At 42.7% G+C, this 23,290-nt stretch overlaps 1 pseudogene; it reads left to right on the forward strand.

Annotated features, from left to right (window-relative positions):
• Positions 1–5,787: 5,787 nt before the first annotated feature.
• Positions 5,788–6,644, forward strand: LOC138825034 (insulin-like growth factor-binding protein 3 pseudogene; annotated as a pseudogene).
• Positions 6,645–23,290: the final 16,646 nt, after the last annotated feature.

A 23,290-nucleotide genomic window follows, 5' to 3' on the forward strand; every position in this document is an offset into this window, starting at 1 on the left:
AGGCGAGTGCTCTACTGTTTGAGCCACAGTGCCACTTCTGGTTTTCTAGTGGTTTATTGAGATAGGAGTCTCACACACTTTCCTGCCTAAATTGGCTTTTAACTGGGATCTTCAGATCTCAGCCTCCTGAGCAGCTAAGATTACAGGCATGAGCCACCTGCGCTTAGCGCTGCTTTAGCCATTTTTATGACAGGGTTTTCTGTTTATGACCAGGCTAGCATGGATCACAATCCCTCGATGACAGGGAGGGTTGTGTGTAACAAGTCAGATACAGTGAGGAAACAACTTTCTCTGTCCATCACATGGAGAATTTTCGAGGACTGTATTAGAAATGTCTAGGAGTGGTTTGTGATGAGCATTCTGCTTCCAGGAGTCTCTTCCCACTTTCCAACATTCTAGTCCTGCCAGAAAGGTTCTATGGTAGAAGGCTCAGGATGGAGAAGGCAGACTCTCATTTTCCTTGTCACCAATCTGCCCACAGCATTGATTGTTCCATCTTAACTATTTGGATGGACTTCTACCCTGATGATTTTTATGAGCACAAGAAACTTGACATCCTGAAAACACTTACATAGTATGAGAAGCTCAACACGCCCTCTTCAAACTTGCTGTTCTGCTTCCATATTCTTCTGGACCAGCTGGAGCAACGAATGACCCATGAGACCAAGAAAAAGAGTAAGTAGTACTTGTTTAGATGCCTTAGAGCTTGTGAGTAGGGATGGAACCTAGATCTCAAGGGATGGGCCTACTTGGCCAAGAGCCCTTTGTACTATCCAGCTTGACAAAATGTCCTTTTATGGATGTTCTATGCCGGGTAATGTCTGTGCCCTTTTTAAAAGAACTTGGACATAACCACTCATTATAAACACTCTACCTTCTCATCAGTGTTCAGTCCAAACTCAAGTTCTACAGCTTCCCCTATTACATCCTCATAGAAGTTTATTCACACTTTAACTTCTAGAGTCTACTCTAAGACTCTTGTACCTATTTCCATTCTTATGTTTGTGTCACTGTAGAGAACTTCCTGCTGAACTCCAGATAAAGAACCCATCAGAGATGTGTCCTATGGTGAGTGATGGAGATTGGAAGCTAACACTGGACTCCAGAAACCATGTGAACATAGAGGCTTTTTTCAATGTATAGAAAAGACCAAGTAGGTTTTGAGTCCTGTAGACATCCCACTAGTTCTGAACTCCACATGTGATGTATGTGAACCTGCACATACCACCAAGGAAGAAGATGATCCAGAATGTCTTCTATTGATGTTCACAATTCACATAGATCACATCCAAACCAGTAAAAAAGTATTGGTCTTGGAGTGCAGGATAAATATGTGCTAAAGGAAAATGACCCCAGTCTACGTTCAGAAAAACCAATAAGTTAGATCCAAAGTCTAGATTCAGTTGAGGAAAGGGAATCTGTCCTCACAGAATATCCAGACCAATTTGTCCTGCTGCTGGGGATCCAATTTCCAATTGAGAAATAAGATCTGTCCCTCCCTAGATTCAGGAAGAAAATAGTGCCTTTAATAAGGAAGTAGATCCTTTTGAGGACTCTGAGGCAGAATTTGTGTCTGAAGGCAACTTAGAAGACAATCCATATTTAGAGATTGCTTTTCCCCCCTTCTTTAGAAAATCTTTATATTTATTTTTGGTCCTGGTTGTTGTAAAATGATCAGTCTAGTTATTTTTCTAACGTTATTATAATGTCAGTGTTTATGTTATGTTATACAATTCATGAATCTTAAATGTGTTTTTTTTCAACCTACAATATAAAGCACCATGCACATGTGTTCTGTGTGTGGGAAAACACAGAGTGACAGGGGGGCTGAACAAGAGAGCCTACTGGACATAAAGGGAACGGTTAAATGCACAGGGAGTTGCGAGGAAGCCAGGCCATGCCTTCATGGGGTGATAAGGTGGCTACAAAAGCTCTAGGACATACCAGATCAGATGACTTAGAAAGCTGTTCTGTCAATTGGGACAAATGCTACAATACTTATAGTGGTATGTGGGACTTTCTTCCAACAGTGAGTTCAAATCTGTATATATATTCACTGTGCTTTGGGAAATATTGAAGAAAAATTTAGCTCCATTAACATAAAAATTCTACTTAGGGCTGAATATATTTGACAAAATACATAGGAAATATCGACACTGGAAATTATAAACCATCATCAATAGAAGAAAGAAGGCTTATATAGATGGACAAACACAAAATCAGGAAGCAATTAAATCAGTTATATGGAAATACATGTTATATTCATTACATTTTATATAGTATAATATATGATATATAAGATCGAATATGATTTTTCATACTACAAGGGCTTTTAACATTTTTAATCTTAAGTATTTTTTTCACGTAATATTAGTGTAAAACATTATTGGGGAACGTGGTAATAAAACTTTGATTATAATTATATGAACATATATTTTTGTGTTTCTAGATATAACATTGATTATAAATAGATGAATAAATGTAAACATATATTTGTATATCTGCCTATGAGGTGAATATAATGAAACAGGCTACACAATGTATAAAAAGGCAGTTATGAGTTAGTATATGAGACTCAGGCCTGTAATCCTAGTTATGTGGGAAGCTGGGTTCTGAGTTTTAGTTTCTCTTACCCCCATGCCATTAGATTTTCAGAGGAGACCTGGTCCCTCGAGTGTAGCCAAGCAACACATATGTAGTAGGATCACACTCAGTGACCCCAGAGGAAAGTCAGTAGAAATCAGGACAAGCTTATTATGTTAGGACAGTCTACTCAGTTCCTGTGCCAAGATGGGCATCTGTAGAACATCAGATGGAAAGTTGTCATTCCCTCCCAAAATGTTTTTCACTATCCTGAATTAAACCTTATTTCCCTTCCCAACCTGCAAACAAATAGAATTATGCCAAGGGCTAAAGAGAGATGGACAAAGACTTACAAATACATAAAATTATATACTTTTTGGGGGGGGGGTTCCGGTTGTCAGCTTGAACTATGGGCCTGGGCGCTATCTCTCAGCTCTTCAGCTCAAGGCTAGTGCTCTACCACTTGAGCCACAGCGCCACTTCTGGCTTATTTTCTTTTTGCTTATGTGGTGCTGAGGAATTGAACCCAGGGCCTCAGGCATGCAAGGCAAGCACTCTACCACTGAGCCACCTTCCCAGCCCCCAAATTATATACTTTGTTTCAGGAATTCAATGACAAATCATCAAAGGCATATCTTGAATTTTTCTTTTTTTTAATGGAAATGGGAATATACACTGAGTGCATCAGGGAGTAGGTGATAGTTTGGATGCTGAGTTGTGGAATACACTCCTGGGCATGGGTGTCACTTGCCTCTGAGAACTTGTGTGGGGTTGCGTCTCCACACACAGCTTCACAAAACAATGCCCATAACTTGTATGATGTCATAGCCATCTTTCCATAACAGCAAATAGGTGTCAGGCACTGATCCTTCTCTGAGGTGGACTAAGCAACACAGAAAGGCACAAAGAACTAGAGGGAATGACTGCTAGACACCAGACACCAGCTTCAAGAGCTGTCCTGACCAGAAGCTAGGATAAATTGAGCTGGAGAAGGCTGATCCCCAGACAAGGCTCCTGAGCACTAAGGACCAGGCACTATTATAGGTGTTGGAGAAACAATTGAATGTGGTTCTCTCCTCATCAATTTCATGCTGAAAAGAAAACCAGAAATCATAATGATAATTTCTATAAATCAGAGACATGACATTGGTAGTTTGGTGGCAACAACTTCAAAGTGGGTATGTGAGGACATATCCCTGAGGAGGAGATAGTTAATCTGACAGCCATCATCCGTGCAATTAACTAGAAGCAGATACTCCAGGCAGTAGGAACAGCAAGTACATCCCTCAGTGATGGGAAAGGACATAACTTGCTTCAGAAAAGGAAAACATCACTGATGTGCTTGCTTGTGAAGTAAGAAAAAAAGGCACAACAAAGAAAAAAAGTCAGACATGAAGATCGGAATAAATTATATAGATACTGGATGCTGCTGGTTACAAGAAAAAAAAATCTGTTATTCTAAATCTGACATGACCCACTGGAACCAAAGTGCTCAAATAGTAGCTAGACACATCTGATTCACCTAGAGAATACTTTTAAAATGTGATTCTAGCCAGGCTCTAGTGGCTCACAACTGGAATGCAAGCTACTCGGGAGGCTGATATCTGAGGATCAGGTTTGAAGCAAGCCCAAAGAGGAAATTTGGAAAGACTAATCTCCAATTAACCACCAAAATTATGGACATGAAGCTGTGGTTCAACTGCTAGAGCACTAGCCTTGAGAAAAAATTAAGGGACAAAACCCAGGCTTTAGGTCCAAATCCCTGGACTTCAGAAAACAAAGAAGTCAACAAATAAAATTTGGTGCTCAGTCGATCATCACTTAGCATTCTACTTCAATGTATTTGGTATGAGCCTAGGAAGTTACATCCTTAGCAAATGCTCTCCCCTCATATTCTGCTTCATTACCAGTATTCAAATCCCTGGTATTACCAAAGTCTCCTCCCAGTTAGCATAGCAGTCTACCACTGGGAATTAATAGATATATTTTTATTAATCATAATCTATCCAGACACATCAAATGAGTAATAGCCACATTCCATTATTCTGAATGTTTTTGCTCCCCCTTTGATTTAATAAGCCTTACCATTAAAAACTATCAATACTTATTAAATTAAATCAACAGTCATCATTCTCCCACCCAATCTTATAACCTAAGTTATGTGGGTTTTTTTTGTTACTTTGATGTTGGTGCCCTGTATCTTGTATATACATTTCTCTAGCTTTGGGAGGTGAAGGGAAAAAAACCAAATGCTTAACTAGGGATACAGTTTGACCTATTTTAACAATGAGATCAAGACACTATGTTCAAAAACGAACTGTACAATTTAGGCAGGGAGTGTGAGGGGGGATGGAGAGGAGTAGTTGTGGAGGTGGAAGGGTAGGGATGGTAGGGAAAAAACAAAGGAGAAGGTAACAATGCTTGAGAGGAAATGAACTCATTACCTACCTTATGTAAATGTAACCCCTTTGTACATTATTTTTACAATAAAAAACATATTAAAAAAGATGAAAAGAACCAGAAATAAAACTACATACTTACAATCATCTGATATTCGGTAAAAGAGCGAAAGATGTAATGTGAAAAAAAAAAAAAAAAAAACATAGCCTTGCCGGATGCCCTTGGCTCATGCCTTTAATCCTAGCTACTCAGAGGCTGAGATCTGAGGATGGTTGTTGAAAGCCAGCAGGGCCCTGGAAGTCAGTGAGACTCTTAGCTCCAATAAACCACAAGAAAATGGGAAGTGGAACTGTGGTTCAAGAACTAGCCTGAAGATGAAATGCTGAGGGGTAGCTCCAAGGCCCAGAGTTCAAGCCCCACAACCAACAAACACACACACACACACTGACACACACATACACACACACACACACACACACACACACACACACACACACACACACACACCACTTACACACGCATCATAGCTTCTTCAACTATTGGTGTTGGGAAAACTGGACATCCATAGGCAGAAAACTAGAAGTGGATCTCTGCTTCCACTAACATCAAGTCAAAATGGATTAACTACATTAAAATCAGCCAAACTACTATAAGACAGAATAAGGGTGACATTAGAACTTATAGGTACTGAGGTGCGAGCTGGGCAGCTGCACGCCTAGCAGTTGCACTCCAGATCCCGCAATCTCGCACTGTGTGCCTCGACCTGATAACCGCTTACTCCAGTTGGCCCCTGCAACAGGCTCCATGCATTGGGCGCACCCCGCGCTCTGGGCAGCTCTGCTCACCGCACTGGCCCTGCTCCATGGGCCGCCGGTGACGCGGCCCCTTAGTGCGCTGAGAGCCCTGTGATGCGAACTCCCTGGCCCAGTGCATGCCTCCGCCTGCCACACCCACGTGCGCAGAGCTGGTGCGTGAGCCAGGCTGTGGCTGCTGCTTGACCTGAGCGCTGCGCGAGGGCCAGCTATGTCATGTCTACACAGAATGCTGCAACTTGGGGCTCAGCTGCCAGCTGCCACGGGCCGAGCCACGCCTCCTGCAGGGGCTGCTGGACTGCCGGGGGTTCTGCGCCAATGCCAGCGTCCACTGGCTGCCTGAGCACCAACCTGCTGCCGGTGCCCTCTGCCTCAGGAAATGCTAGTGAGTCGGAGGAGGACCGAGGCACGGGGAGCATGGAGAGCCATGCCCCGCCCAGCACACATAGGGTGTCTGACTCCAAGTATCATTCCATTCATTCATATCTAGACACCATCAAGAAAGGTCACGTGAAGGACAGCCAGCGCTACAAAGTCGACTATGAGTCCCAGAGCACGGACACCCAGAACTTCTCCTCAGAGTCCAAACGGGAGACAGAATATGGTCCCTGCCTTAGAGAGATGGAAGATACCCTGAATCACCTGAAGTTCCTCAATGTGCTGAGTCCTAGGGGTGTGCACATCCCCAACTGCGACAAGAAAGGACTTTATAAGAAGAAGCATTGTCGCCCCTCCAAAGGCAGAAAGCGGGGTTTCTGCTGGTGCGTGTACAAGTATGGTCAGCCCCTCCCAGGCTGGGACAGCAAGGGCATGCACGACATGCACTGCCTCGGCATTCAGAGCCAGTAAACCCCACTGCATCAGTTAAATTGGAGCTCCAATACGCTTTACTTTGCACAAAACACTGCCACGGACAGAAAAACACCTGGCTACAGCTTCAACTTATATTTCTTTTTGTGATGAACTGGTTTTTTGTGTGTTTTTTTTAAAGAAAACCAAAGTTTAGACAGATTTTTGAAATGTCTATTGTTCCTTTAAATGGTAAAATTGAGCATCTTTTCAGTTTTCAGTAGTCAGAAAAGAAAATTAATTTCTCTGTTTCTTTCTGTAAAAATAACTGATACTCCTGCCCAAAGCAGCGGACTTGATCCCCTTCTAGAATCCTCTCCACATCTGCCCACTGGAACACCTGACCTTCTGCCCCCCTCACTTCAGTGGCTATTGTAGAAGACACCTCCTCATTGCCCTCCATCCTGCTCAGGCCTCATGGAGAACAGGAAAGTCAGAAACTCCAGTCACCTGGCCATCTCTACCATACACGAGACCCCTGGCCATCCTGGTCCTATCTTTGATTCCAAGGCTTGGAACCCTGGACGACAAAGCTTCTTCATTTTCTGCAAGTGACCTGATCTGCTTGGAAAATACTAGAGAGATTGAGGTGGAATCTTAACTGACCAAGAAAGTTCTATAAAACTGACCAAAAAGTTCTAGCACATTCTGGGAAACTTGTAAATGCAGATCTTTCTGACCTCCCTCCATCAGGCAGCTTTTCAAGGATGGAGCCCAGTGGAAGGCCGAGGGTTGCCTTGGCTGTGGTCCAGCAAGGCATGGGGAAGGCTGGGAATGTACCCACACCTCACAGGCCTCACCACTAATGGAGTAATCACTCTGGAGACAACAATAACAACAAAATGTTTTCTAAATTAACTCATAGTTTGGGGTTGAGGATACTAAGCTATTTAAAGGCAAAAGTTTATTTTCACCCCTCATCTTTATTCTTGACCTAACAAAACAATGGTGTTTAATGTTATCTAAACAGGAAAGATGAACAGCTTGTTGAGAGAGCCTCATAGGGACACTGGGAACACATAGAGAATAACTTGTGTTCGTTGAACTTGGAGTCCAACTTATACTTTATAATTCACACATATATGCAGAGAGAGAGATATGTTCTCAATGGTTAACATTGTATACAGCATAGCCCCATTATAACAAGATCCATACTAGATAATCCTAGATAGTGTTATAGATACTAGAAGGTGTAACTATGGCCGTGACACGGAGAGGAGACTCAGTCCAGGCTGGGCTTTTCTATCCCCAAGGCCAAACCCATGGCAGTGTTTGGGGTGTGGCGATTGTCCTGCCCTACACTGATCTCCTTAAGAACAAAAACAGGTCTCAAGACAGTCTGCCTACCTATTACAAGCTTTCCTTTATTTTTTAAATTTTTTTTGGTGGGGAAAGTATTTTTGAAAAGTTTTGTCTTGCGATGTATTTATAAAAGCAAATAATGTTTTTACCATTAATACAATAATTTAATAAAAGAACTTATAGGTACAGGCAGGAAATTCCTGAATAGAATCCCAGGGGCACAACAGATAGGAAAGAGATACAACAAATGGGACTACATCAAAGGAAAAAACCTACACAGGCTAGGGAAATAGGCAGTAAACTAAAAAGACAGCCAACAGATTGGGAAAGATTTTTACCTGCAATACATCAGACAAAGGGCTAATTTTCAATGTATACATGGATCTCAGGAAACTACCCCTCCCAAAACTAATAAACCAACCACCAAATGGGCAGAGGATCTAAGGAGAGACTTCTCAGAAGAAGAGGGAAAAATGGCAAAGAAACATATCAGGAAAGGTTCATCATCCCTGGACATGAAGAAAATATAAATCAAAGTAATCCTGAGATACCATCTTACCCAAATATCTTGAATTCAGGCAATAAATGTTGGTGGGGAAGTGGAGAAACTGGAAAATGGCAAGGACATTTGCACAACCATGTTTCTTGCTGCTCAATTCAGAGTGACAAGAAATGTACACAACGCAGATGCCCCACAATAAATGAATGGAACCAATAATTATGCTATCTATATACAATGAAATTTTACAGAGCCATTAGAAAGGATTAAATAATGTCATTTGCAGGGAAATGGATGACACTAGAATAAATCATGTTAAGAAAGTTAAGCCAACATCAAATTGACAAATGGTACATGTTCCCCTGATATGTGGAAGAAAGGTTTAAAACACAATGGGATATGACATACTGTGCAGGACTCTAGGCATCATATACAGTAAGAACAGAAGAGGAAGCCTTTGGAGAAAATAACCAAGTTGTAATACCCAAGCACCATTTCTATATAATACTATATATATATATATATATATATATATATATATATATATATATATATATATATATATATATATATATACTGAATTGAATTGCAATGATAAGGAAACAAAGGATCTTTTCTTAACTTGTCTTTTCATTTTCTGATGAGTCTGTATTCTTCACCTAATATACACGGAAGATGGGGGAAGGGCACAGAATTAGTGGGAACTGGGTGAAAAATTGCAGCAGCAGAGCCCTCTGGCTGTACTGGACATTGATGAAAGTGAACCATGCAAGTCGAGGATCAAGATGGGAGGGAGGGTATGGAAGAGAATGGGGGAACAGATAAGATTATGTAAAAGGAAGGAAATGTACTAATTACCTGACATACAGAAAGGTAACCCTGCTCTATATCACAGCTAAAACAATTTTTTTTAAAGAAGAGAGTTCCCAAATGAGAACATATGAGAATAGGAAAATACAGAGCAGATAATTCATTTTTATGTCCTTGGTACCTGACAGTTTCAATCAATAGCTATTGTCCTACCCACTGAGTCATAACTCTAAACCCAAATGTCCTTACAATATTCAAATTTTTCATTCATTTCTTCATATTTTCTATTTACTTTTTGTGGTGTGTTTGTGTTTGTGTGTGTGTGTGTGTGTGTGTGTGTGTGTGTGTGTGTGTGTGTGTGTGTGTGTGTGTGTGTGTGTGTGTATAAGAAATGGAGTTTGATCGCAGGATCTAGGTGCTATCCCTGAGTTTCTTTTTTGCTCAAGAGTACACTCTACCACTTGAGCCAAAGCTTCACATCTGGTTTTCTTGAACAGTTTATGGGAGATAATAGATTCATAGAGACATTTTTGCACCTCTAGATTCAAATCATCATCTTCAGATCTTAACCTCTGCAGTAGGTAGTATTATAGGCATGAGTCAAGGCTTATGGCTTATGAATTGTTGTCCCTTTTTAAAAAAGCTGGTGCCAGTGGCTCATGCCTGTAATCGTAGCACCACAGGAGGCTGAGATCTGATAACTGAGGTTTAAAGACAACCTGGGTAAGAAAGTCTGTGAGACTATTATCTCATAAACTGGTTAGCAAGAAACCAGAAGGGGCACTGGCTCAAAATGGTAGAGTGATAGCCTTGAGCACAAAAGAACAGGGACTGCCGCCAGGCCCTGAGTTCAAGCCACACATATAAAAAATGTAAAAAAAAATTGCAATCACTTGTAATCTCAACATCCTCAATTGGTGGTTCATTTAAAATTAATTTGCATCTCACTTTGTACGTACTTGAGAGGGAACTAAACATTTTTCAAAAAATGAGCAGCTGGGTTCAGTTGGCTCATGCCTGTAATCCTACCTTTTCAGGAGGCTGAGAAATGAATATGGTGGCTTAAAGACAGCCTGGGCAGAGAAGTTCCCATGAGACTGCTATTTCCAATTATCCACTACAAAACAAGAAATGGCACTGTGGTTTAAACTGGTATGGTAGAGCAAAAGAATTCTGGGACAATACTCATGGCCTGTGTTCAAGTCCCATGTCTGAAGGAAAAATAGGAATCAAGGCTGGGAATTTGGCTCAGTGCTAGAGTGCTTGCCTTGCATGTTGAAACTTTGGGTTCAATTCCTCAATACCACATAAGCAGAAAAAGCCAGAAGTGACATTGTTGCTCAAGTGGTAGAGTGCTAGCCTTAAGGTAAAGAGCTAAGGGACAGTGCCCAGGCCAGAGTCCAAGATCCATGGTGGATAAAAAACAAACAAACAAAGATAGTTCAAACATTTAAATGATGTGCGCGATAGACTATACACTAAAGATGAAAGATTAAATTAATGAATTAATAATTAAAATGATCAACATTATTTCGATTTTGTAAGTGGTGAATATAGCAGAAAAAGTGATAAGAAATAATGATTCATTTCTAACCACTCATATTGTTTTAAACTCATTTACTACTTTAAAACTAAAGGGGCACATTAGTATCATTTTACAGAAAAACAAAAGTTGTACATGTATTTCAGCCTGAATTCCACATTTTATAATTTTCCTTTTAGTAAACAATCAGTATCTTTTCATATAAAATACCTGTAATCCCTTTATTTAGTACTTATCATTCCAGTATTTGATTATATCATAATTCCTCCCTTACTTCTTTTCTTCATATCCTTTCTTCCTTTCTATACTAGCAGTTAAATTAAGGGCTTCATGAACTTAAAGGTCGTCCTCTAAAAGGTGAGGCACACGCCTGCTGTTTTTGCTTTAGACACTTTTGTTTTTGTTGGTCATGTGCCTTGAACTCTGGGCCTGGAGACTGTCCTTGAAATTTTCAGCTCAAGGCAAGTGCTCTACTGTTTGAGCCTCACTGTCACTTCTGATTTTCTGGTGGTTTAATGGAAATAAGAGTCTCACAGACTTTCCTGCCAAGACTGGCTTTGAACTGTGATCTTCAGCCTCCTGAGTAGCTAAGATTACAGGCATGAGGCACCTGCACCCAGCCCTGATTTAGCCTTATTTTTTTGGGGGGGGGCTGAACTCTGGGCCTGGCCACTGTCCCTCAGCTCTTCAGCTCAAGGCTAGCACTCTACCATTTGAGCCACACTTACACTTCCGGCTTTTTTTTTTATTCTGCTTATGTAGTGCTGAGGAATTGAACACAGGGCCTCATGCATGCAAGGCAAGAGCTCTAACACTGAACCACCTTCCCAGCCCTACTTTATCCATTTTTATGGCAGGGTTTTCTCTTTATGACCAGGCCAGCATGGTCCACAATCCTTCTTTTTACCTTTTCTGAGTAGATGAAATATAAAGCACAAAGCATTGGGTTCAGATATTGATTGAGATCCAAAATTTTGAATGTTTCCCTGGGCTAGGGTCAAATCATAATCCTCTCTGTATCAGTCAAGACCCAGCAGCTAGCATTTCAAGTATGAGCTCCCATGCATGGCTCAAATTTCTGACAACTAAAACATATGAACAAAGTTTTAATAATTTTAAATGTTGAATTTGAGGACAACGAGTGTTTTTAATTGCCTAGTTTCAAATTTCATCAAAAAACCCAAATATTAACTTTTGATTTCCTAGATTAAATAAGTAGATCAACTTTAAAAACCAACTATTTTAAGAAAAAAGGCTAGAGATGGAAAGTTTGCTCAGTGGTAGAGCGCTTGGCTTACATGCCTGAGGTCCTGGGTTTGATTCCTCAGCACCACATAAGCAAAAATAAAAAAGCCAGAAGTGGCACTGTGGCTCAAGTGGTAGAGTGCTAGCCTTGAGCTGAAGAGCTGAGGGACAACACCCAGGCCCAGAGTTCAGGCCCCAGACTAGACCGCCCCCCCAAAAAAAGGCTAAACAGTAATCATTCCTACCCCCCAATGTCGATGGCAAAACAGTCTATATGCACAGGAGTGAAAGCCAGGCTGTAAGCAATCACACCATCCATGCTCTTATATCTGATTTGCTTTGGAAACAGGATTATTCTTCCATTCTACTTTCTACAAAGATGCATGATTAGCAAGCATGATTTAGAATGAGAGTGGCCTCATACTTCATGTTCCAAGTAGGAGTCTTGCATTCTGTATATCACTCCCATAAATCTACATAATGGACTTGGCTTTATTGTTTCAATGTTGTCTTTTTGTAGTCTTCTATATTGTATTGAACCCTTATACTTAAACTCAGAACTTCTCTTTCTCCTATTATTGCTATTGTTTCCCTTATTGTTAGCACATGTAAACTTGGGAAATAATGAACAGCACGTACACTCACAAAAAGAATGTTCTGAGAATCTTCTTCCCATTTAAAATTCGCCTTAATTTACAGAGAACTTAAAAAGTTTGAACTCAATGTACTTATGTATAATGTATTTTTAAGCAATATAAATTTCATATTTTCTCTTTACTAAGTTGTCTCTGAAACACGTGTTACCTCAGGTCCAAAGGTGTCCTAGTGTTATTTCAGTGAAGCCAGAAAACATTCATTATACCTCAAGCAGCACCATCGATTGTTACTGGAAGTAACCGTTACTGGATATGAAAACTGAAACCAGGAGGGGAATGGAACATAGAGGAATAACAAAGTTCAATAACCTTGTATTTCCTTTTTACTGTACAAGAAAAGTATCCCAAGGTTTGAAGGAAACTCTGTCCCTGGGTTTTCCGAGTGTGCTCTTTACTCATATAAATTTTTTCTCTAAACTTCTACTTCAGAATATTACAAAAGGAAATAATGTACCATTTGAAGGCCAGCATAGAACAAAAGGAAATAACATTGTTTTAAAAGTGTTCTCCTGCAAAGGAACAAAGACATGGAGGTTTTAAAGTGACTTATGGATGGATATTTCACCCCTGAGATGATTCTCTTGATGCAGGAGTGAGTTATCAATTCCTTGGGTCTGGTCCTGAGTTCTACAGAGCAAGAAGGATTCCAAAAAAGCAGGATGCATTGAGTATGATCAGCAAAAGGAGCCTCTTCTCTGACCAGTACTCCTTTAAGGAGGGTCCCAAAGAAATATCTGGGATTTTTGTTTGTTTGTTTTAGTTTGTGATAGTTCTGGGGCTCGAACTCAGAGGCTGGATCCTGTCCCTGAACAGTTGTCTTTCCTGCCCACCTGCCCCCAAAGCTAGTACTCTACTGCTTGAGCCAAAACTCCACTTCTGGTTTTTTGGTGTTTAATTTGCGATAAGAGTTTGACAGACTCTCCTGCCTGGTTTGGCTTTGAATTAAGATAGTAAGAAAGCTAAGTGGTATTAATTGTATAGTCTTCTCTTTTGAAACAAGAAATATTAGATGAAGTTTATTGTAAAGCTAATATTTGACAATTTTTAAAGGAAGAGAATATGTCTAGCAAAGAAGGCATAACTTAAATAACTCAGCAAAAGTAGGTGCACTGCATCATTTTGAAATTCTTTTTTCTGCTTGGGAAGATAATTGATCTTGTCCTTCCTTTTGGGGAAACTTAAGGTAATATTTGCACTTTTTTGTTGGTTGTGGGGCTTGATCTCTGATCTTGGGCACACTGCCTCAGGTCTTCAGCTCAAGTTGAGTGCTCTACCGCTTAAGCTACACCACCACTTCTGGGTTTCAGGCGGTTAATTGAAGATAAGTGTCTCATGAACATTCCTGACCAGGCTGGCTTAGAATCACAATATTTTGGTCTCAACCTCCTGACTAGCTAGGATTACAGGGGTGAACCATCAGAGCCTAGGTCATATCTGCGTTTATGTGCACTGAATGACACTATGTAGTCAAATATTGGAAATTTGAATCAAATGATGGCATTGCAGCTTTTCAGAAAACTTGAGGTAACAATAAATATGTCCTCTTTTTCCATGTTGATTCATTAATGACTCATGAGCTATGGGACCCTTAAATTAGCATTCTCTGCCATCTGTGTAGGTGTATTTAGTATCAGGAAATGTTCATAGAGAAATATAGAAAGACTGAAATTTTTAGAAAGCAAAGAAGGTGAGAAAAAACAACACAGAAGGAGACACATTTATTACACACAGATTACAAGTAGCCTAAGAGATTTAGAATGCTAAAGGTAATGAGGAATAAGTCTAGTTGATAACTATTTGTTCAATAACCAAAAGTGGTTTTCTAAAACAGTTTCTGGTATACCGTAGTTACTAACATTTATTACTTAACTCTGGAGTTCCTTCTCTTTTGACACAACTGTTAATTTGCCTCTGCCATTTTGGTGCCATAAATGACCAAAAATATTTCCAAATCTCACTTAGATTATCCTCATTGTGATTAGCAGTGATCATTCAAAAACCTGGAATTTTTGAATATCCAGAATTAATCTTCACCGGACATCTAAGCACATTCAAGCCATTAATTTCTGTGACCTAATGAACAAAACTTTTTTTTTCAACACAATATCCTAATAAAAGTAAAGTACATGAATTAGGGACTATTGTCAGGTGTCAGTATGGCAGGAGCAATTATATATTCCAAGTATAGGTTCCTTATTTTGTATTTACTAACTAAATGTTTTTTGTGTTTTTTGGTTTTTTGGGTTTTTTTCCTTTTTTGCTAGTCAAGGGGCTTAAACTCAGTGCTAGGGAATAATTCCTGAATTTTTTTTTTTGCTCAAGTCTATCACTCTACCACTTGAGGCACAGCACGACTTCCAATGTTTTTCTGTTTATGTGGTACTGAGGAATTGAACTCAGGGTTTCATGCATGCTAGGCAATCACCATATCATGAAGCCACATTCCCAGAGCCATAATGACTTTCTTAAGTTGTCATTATATTTTCATTCCATAACTATGTACCATAATATTGGCCAGGTGCTGGAAAATGTAGAAAAGAATACAATAAAATAAATCCAGTAAGGCTAGATGGACAATGAATAATCCTCACAGTCTAGCAAGGGCACAGAAGGCTTATTTCATGGAGATGTATCAACACTCTGAGTGAGACCGCTCCTGACCCACAGCCCACCTCCAGAACCAGAATGAGTAGGCCATCTTGGGTTCCAGCCACCAGGGGACGTTGGGCCACTTCATATAGCACCCATTCAACTAGTTCCTGAGAGAGAGAATGAGAGAGAAAGAGAGAAAGAGAGAGAGAGAGAGAAAGAGAGAGAGAGAACCAGAATTACAGTTAAATCTGGTGCCAGAGGCTTAGAAATCTAATCCTAACTAAACAGGAAGCTGAGATATGAGGATCATGGTTCATAGACAGCACAGGCAGGAACAGCTGTGATAATCTTATCTCCAAAGAACCACCAGAAAAGTGGAAGGGGCACTGTGGGTTCAAGTGATAGAGTGCTAGCCTTGAGCTGAGGAGCTCAGGAACTGTGGCCAATCCTAGAGATCAAGACCCACGACAGAAAAGAAGTGGACTTCCCACCATAAGAAGTGGACTGAATATCACCCATTGTCCTAAGGAGCATGGTAGAGAAGTCAGGCCGAGCTTCCTGTGAACTTGAGGTCATAAGTAGGTCACCTGGCTTCTCTGTGCTTCAGTTTCCCCAGCTTCAAAACTGAACAAAGTGAAGGATCCTCTTCCTCATGGGGCTAGGGTAATAATGAAAGAGAGCCAAGTTTCAGTTCATAATCCCACACCTGATGCACGATGAATAACAGGCCCCACCTGAGCCCTTTCTGGTATCTTCCTGTCATAAGCTCACAGAATTGCCAAAACCTTATGTGAAGGCCCCTCCCTCTCTGCCTAGCCATTCTCTAGTGATCTCTCTGTATAAATCCCTTTTCTCCTCACAACTATCCTGTGAGGAGAATGAAGTCCAATGGTTGAGGCCCTACCAAGAGCTTCACATATGGTCAAGAATCCACTGCTGTGGATTCTTGGGATAATCCATCTAAACCAACGACTGAGCATGGTGCCACATGTCTACCATCCCAACTAGAGAGGAGCAGGCCTGGTAGAGCATATCTTTCACAGGAGGAATGCAATCCAGCACAGCCTGAGCAAATATTTAGTTTCTATCTCAGAAATGCTCAAGGCAGAAAGGTGGCTCATCAGAGCCGGGAGAGGAAACAAGCAGGGGGGTCATGGTGCCCCCAGAGGAGTGTTTGACCCGGATTGAGTTGGTGTTGGGGTAGCCACTCTCCTGTGCTGCTGAGAGAAACTGTTGGCAGCTGCTCCAAGTGGGGCAGCAGCGATGGCAGCATCATTGCGGACACATGGGCCCAGAGCAGATGACTAGGGGAAGGGACCAGGTTGGGATTTATACCTGTTGGCAGCACGCCATTGCCTGAGGTTTGAAACGTGGCACCACATGAAGGGAGGGAAGGGGCCGGGTGGGGGTGGGAGAATCAATTTCTTACTATACTCCAAAGTCACCTAGAGTCTCTTCCTCACCACTTAGCCACCTCTACCTTTTTCAACTACTGTTAGTGGTGTAAACAAACAGAGGGAATCCCAGTGCTACCTGGCAGCATGGAATGTGGGCGTGGCCAGCATTCTTGTATCCCATTGGTCAGAAAGATACAAGAAAGAATGGGGGTGTGGCCAGAATCCTGTGAAGCAAGCAGAATTGCTGAGTGTCAATAGTCCATACTGGGGCAATTTGAGCTGACAGGTTATTCCAAAGACTTGAGAACAAGCCCCAGGTTTTAACAAACTAAAAACAGATTAACATGCAGATGGCAGTATGCTAATAAATATATATCTAAATAGAATTCCAGAGATGTCTATACATTATTCAGTTATATAGACTGTATTCCTTCCAAATCCCTAGTATTCATTATACATCCATGTAATTAATGTTATTGTTAAAATCCTTAAACTATTAAAGAAAGCACTCACTATCCTGAAATTATTGTGTTCCTGTAAATAATAATATTTTTTTAATGCTTCATAAATACTAAATAAAATCAACCAGACTTCTGAAATGATGCTTTTTAATTTTATAGGATCATCATGCACGATGAACTCATTCAACTGTGACATTGACAAAATTCCAATGTTGTTCCTTTGGATGGGAGCCAGTTTCTTAGTATCACCTGCCATTGGTTGGTGTCAGGACGGAGATTCGAAATGAGGGCCTATGTTGCCACGTGGATAAAGGTTCCCTGATAGTCTGTCAGCCTTCAGCAGTGCAAGGTGAGGTACCCTTTGCAACAGTGTCATTCAGACCCAGAAGTGTCACTGCAAAGGAAGAAAACATAAAAGGCCACATTTTTTCTGTGCATTGTTTTTCTTGTAAGACCTGGGGTTCTAGGATCACAGGAGCACCTGCGTGTCCAGTGGCTTCACCACATCCTAGTATGATCGAAGCTGAGGTGGACTTGCCATGACCTGAGTTTAAGCCTCATGCTGAGAAAAAAAAATAGCTCCCTGGCTTGCAATTCATACAGTTTATTCTTACAGGCTTTGGATTTGAACTCAGGATCTGGGTAAATCTGCAGCAATGTGGATAAACGGCAAGGAAAGTCACCTTACATGAAGATAAAAATGTCAGGCCTGTTCACTAGTCCTGAATTCAAGACCCAGCCCTGGAAAAAATACTATTTATATGTATTGTAAAGATAGGATTTATACTTACCCATACATACATGTTTCGTGTGTTCCTTGCATCTTTTGTTTTATTCATTTATTTACCATTGATTTTACTATGATGAAACCCATTCTGTTTATTACATTGATGACAACCTATCACAGAACATCTAGATCTGTAGAAATGTTCTCCATCATGCCTGACTTCCAGGATTCTCAGAGAAAAGGAAATTAAGTTTCACACTCTCCTTCTTACTCCACGATCCACTTGTTGGTAGTGCTGGGATCTGAACTCTGGGGAGAGCAAAACCAATTGGCCAATCAGTCAAGGTGATCATACAAACCTGTGAGCAACTAAGGAGTGTGGCCTGGTGAGACATATTCTTCTGGGACTCAGAGGAGGGCCAAGGTTATAGATAAGAAGTAGGTTAGAGGGCAGGTGCTGGTGGCTCACCCCTGTAATCTACTCAAGAGGAAGAGATCTGAAGATCCCAACTGTAGAAGGGAAGGAAAGATTTGCTCCAGGAAGTGATATAGCCAGTGCCAAAATTCCACAGTAGTTCTAATATGTGGGTACAAGACAGAGAGCCTCAGACAGAAGGTATAGCATGGGCAAAGGTCCTGAGGTGTGCTGTAGAGCAGGTGGTCTGAGTGGTATGAAGGTTCTATGGCTTCAGAAAAGTCTAGTAGGAAATTCAAGGCTGGGTCAATGTTGACTTGAATCACAGGGCAGAGGGTGGGGTTCCAGAATGGCGCCCAGGGGGAAGATTAACTTGGCTTTTCGCCAGGGACCCAAAGACATTTCCTGTGGTTGGAAACCTGTTTTTATAGCTCCTGACCCTTAGGCCTCCTTTGCATGGAAGAGTCAGGGCAAATGCAGGGAAGAACTCTTGCTTTAGAAAAGCTTCTAGCCCAGGGAAGGTGGCTCAGTGGTAGAGTGCTTGCCTTGCATGCATGAGGCCCTGGGTTCGATTCCTCAGCACCACATAAGCAAAAAGAAAAAAGCTGGAAGTGGCACTGTGGCTCAAATGGTAGAGTGCTAGCCTTGAGCTGAAGAGCTGAGGGACAGCGCCCAGGCCCAGAGTTCAGGCCCACGACTGGACCCAAAAAAAAAAAAGAAAAGCTTCTAGCCCAATGCCACCAGTGGCTCAACCCCTGTAAATCCTAGCTATTCAGGAGACTAAGATAGAGATTGAGGGTCAAGCCTGCTCAGGAGAGGAAAGTTAATGATACTCTTCTTGCTGATTATCTACCAAAATCCAGAACAGGAGCTGTGGCTCAAATGCTAAAGTGGTAACCTTGAAGGAAAAAGTTTAGATACCAGAGCCCAGACCCTGAGTTCAAGCCCCAATACTAGCACAGGAAAATTAAAGAAAAGATTTCAGGAGCTCTTAGTCCACTGTGGTGTAAGGCCAGATCATCCAGGCAGAGGTGGCTCACGCCTGTCCTCCTAGCTTCTCAGGAGGCTGAGATGTGAGGATCATGTTTGAAAGCGAGCCCAGGCAGGAATGTCTGGGAGACTCTGATGTCCAAGAAACCTACAGAAAATCGGAAGTTGCTCTGTGGCTCAAGTGGTAAGGTGAAGAGCTGGAGGACAGCGCCCAGTCCCAGAGTTCAAGCCCCATGACCAACACCTGGCCTGCTTAGACCTTACTCTTTAGCTCTAGGCAGAGTTCTTTCTAGTGGGCCCCTGAAGGTCCCCTAATGTCTAGGTGTCCTATAAGTCTTGGTAGCAGCCTCTTTCTAGGCCATTGCCTACAGAGCAGGCCACACTACCAGAGAAGTATTGAGCCTTGAGGCATGAAGATCATCAGAATGGCATCTGTCATGGGTGCAATGTGCATCAGAGCAGTAAATTACTTTCTCAGACCACAGTTCTGGCCCAGGAGGGGCAGGAGCTACAAGATGTCACACCAGATAATGCCCAGTCATACGAGTATCACAAGAGTGCAAATTTGTTAGTCAGACTTTGGGCAGGTGTTGAGTTGGGTTCATGAAAGTATTGTAGGCTCAGGAATGCACAGCCAACTGACTGCTACTTGTAGCAGTCACTATCCCAGGAGTCTCAGGGCTCGCTCCCCTACTTTCCTCACCAGTGCTTTGGGAAGGGGGGCAGATGAAGGTCTGCAATCATGGGCCGACTACCAAGGAGCAACCCTATTGTACTTCCCTTAATCCTGTAGCTCCATGTTGACATCCAGGGCCAGGTTCCATGGAACTTACTGCCATGGCCCAAACCCCTCAGCCCAAGAAGGACTTAGGGAGAAACCACTTGATCTGCTTTGAGAGTTTACTGTAACTATGACTCAGGACTGCCCCCAATTGTAGCTCAGTTCATACAGGTCGAAATTAATGCCTCAAAACCTTGAGGTACTGGCCATACCAATCTCTCATCCCCCAGTTCCCTGGCCCTGGAATCTAAAGTATATGCATCTGTATTCTGGGAATCCAAAATTGTCTAGGAGTACCCGAGAGGCCCAGTTGGGGCCAGAAAATAGATTTGCCTACGTAAGGTATTTTGACCTTTCCTAGACATCGAACAATACATCCAAGCCACCTTAGCCTCACCTCTCATGTAGCCCCAGATTATCCTTGTTTGGGAAGCCTTCAGTCAGCTATCAAGGTCGAGTTGGCCAGAGCCACTGGCAACCACCCTTCCACCACACCTCTACCAGCCTGCTGGGAGTGGGACATGCAGCCAGTAGCCTAGCTGAGAAAAAGACAGCACACAGTATGACTGACCCTGGCTCCAAGAGTCTGGAGAGCACATATACCAGCCAGCCCTGAGGAACCAGAATCCCCTGGATGAGGACAAAGATATGGACAGCCAGACTTGGGTCCCAAGGAAAAGCTGGAATATGCAGGTCTCTGGCAATTTAGTACTCATTGAAGACCATGATAGGGGACTGAAGACAAGGTTACTATTGAGGAAGGGCACCATCCAAGGTCAGGAAGAGGCAGACAAGCACCCAGGAAGTGGGCAGAGAATGATGAGGGAAAAATACACACACACACACACACACACACACAAACACACACACACACACACATACACACACACACTGGTAGCCCAAGGTGTCAGCAGTCCCTGAGCAACTGAACATCCCAAACTCCAAGAAGATGGCACTACCACCCTCAGACCAAATGTTGACAAAACTCAGAGCCTCTCACACATCTGGAATGGCTCAAAAACAGCATGGCATTTCCTACTGTACACACCACTATGAAGAAAACTCAGCCACATTATTTTGGTTGGCGGTCATGGGGTTTGAACTTTGGACCTGCATGCTATCCCTCAGGTCTTCAGCTGAAGGTGTGTGCTCTACCACTGGAGCCACAGCACCACTTCCAGTTTTCTGTTGCTTCCCTTGAGTTAAAGTCTATAAGACTTTCCTTCCCAAGCTGGCTTTGAACCGTGATCCTCAGATCTCAGCCTCATGAGTAGCTAGAATGAGAGTTGTGAGACACTGGCAGTGCCCGGTTTCAGCCACCTTCTTACAACCAGGGGAAACCCAACTTGTCAGGCCACAAAGCACATGCAACCCTTCACTTTCAGACTTTGACACCAATATCCAAAGCTATTTTTCCTTGGTTGGGGAGAATATAATCGACACTACCCTCCAACCCTGCTCCCATTCTCTCACTCCCTGACTACGATAGGCCACAACCACTGGACTTCATGGTAAGACAACGCCCAGCCTGTTGTAACTTCACACTTGGCCAAAATGGGGAGTTCTTAGAAATGGCTGTACACTGATGCCAGAACCTGGTGTCCCAACCACAGCAACCCCACTCCTTCACCATCTCTGGCAAGCAAGGGGTGTCTTTCGTTCTTGTTTTTTTGGATGAGGGGATTGAACTCAGGGCTTGGGTACTCTCCCTGATGTTGAATTTTTCTCAAGGTCAGTGCACTACCACTTGAGCCATGGCACCACTTCTGGTTGGAGATTGGAGATGAGACTCTCATCGGAATTTCCTCCTTGTGCTGGGAAACAAGACCCTCTGGATCTCAGCCTCCCGAGTAGCCAGGATGACAGGCGTGAGCCATCAGCACATGGCCTATGGTATCTCATTCTTTACAATTTCCAACTAGTCTTCCACTAGACACTACACCCCTAGACCCTCCTCTACCTCCCTCAGGGACAGCAAAGGGAGGCTCAGAATCTGGGGAGGGCCATGGCCATTAAAAGGCCCCCTTCACGTCACTACTCCTTTCTAAGCTCCCCTCCACTTTCTATGGATGGCTTGGTTGTCAGGGGCATATCAGACCAACTAGGACTTCTTAGGCCTGCCCTGTATTGCCCCGCCACACCCAACTGGTAACAGAATTTCTGTGGCCAGCTGCTCCATGTCCCAGTGGAAGACGTTGGGAGGGTTGCTGATAACCGGGTCCAGGAGTGCCCAGGGCAGGAAGAGTGTCCAGATGCCCTCTGTCAAAGAAGGAGACACAAAGCATGGATGGATCTACTAAGTGCTACAGGGCACACCATCCACCTGTCACCCAGGTCCTTTGGAGTGAAGTTTTACCTTGACAGTGCTGGGCCTTGAACTCAGGGTACAGGCGCTCTGCCTGACCTTCTTTTGCTTGATTTGAGCACTCTTCCACCTGTGCCACAGTACCACTTCTGGATTTTTCTGCGTATGTGGGACCTAGGAATCGAACCCAGGATTTCCTGTGTGCTAGGTGAGCCCACTACTGCTAAGACACAATCCCAACATTGGATAGCAGTTCTTCTGTGACCCCTTGGGCCTATCTTGGGACAGTCTTGCATATCTTTACCGAGTATCTAACCAGCAGCCTTGTCTGGAAAAGAACATGCTCTGCTATGTTGTCTTTTATCTATGGCATCTTATCTATCTGTGCTTCCTGTCACATCCTCCTTCTTAAGCAAGACCCCCTTTCAAGTGCTGCCTTTAAGAAGCTCACTCCAATCACCCTGGCAGAGGGGGATCTTCTTCGCTCTGCAGACTGTTGGCCTTGTCATGCTCTGCCTCCAACTTGTGTGTTTAAAAGCACACAAAGGAGAAGGCCTGGCTTTCACCACCCAATTTCTGAAGGCTCTGATACACTACCCAGGGACCAGTGCAGTATCACACCCTGTGAGAGGGCACTTGAGGCCCAGGCAGTCTGGGGGCAACAAATGGGGCCATTTCTTGTGTTATTTGAACGGAGGATCTGGGAGCTGTCTCTCTGAGTTTTCATGCTCAAGGCTACTACTCTACCACTTGAGCCACGGCTCCACGTCTGGATTTTTGGTGGTTCCATGCAGAGAAGAGTCTTATCGGCTTTCCAGCTTATGACTGGCTTTGATCTTTGATCCTCAGATTCCTGCCTACCAAAGAACCAGGATGTCAAGTGTGAGCCTGAGCCAGACAGGCTTCAAAACCTTTCCTTTGGG

Source organism: Dipodomys merriami, unplaced genomic scaffold (assembly GCF_024711535.1).
Source record: "Dipodomys merriami isolate MVZ:Mamm:240054 unplaced genomic scaffold, mDipMer1.0.p SCAF_1329, whole genome shotgun sequence".
Lineage (NCBI taxonomy): Eukaryota > Metazoa > Chordata > Mammalia > Rodentia > Heteromyidae > Dipodomys > Dipodomys merriami.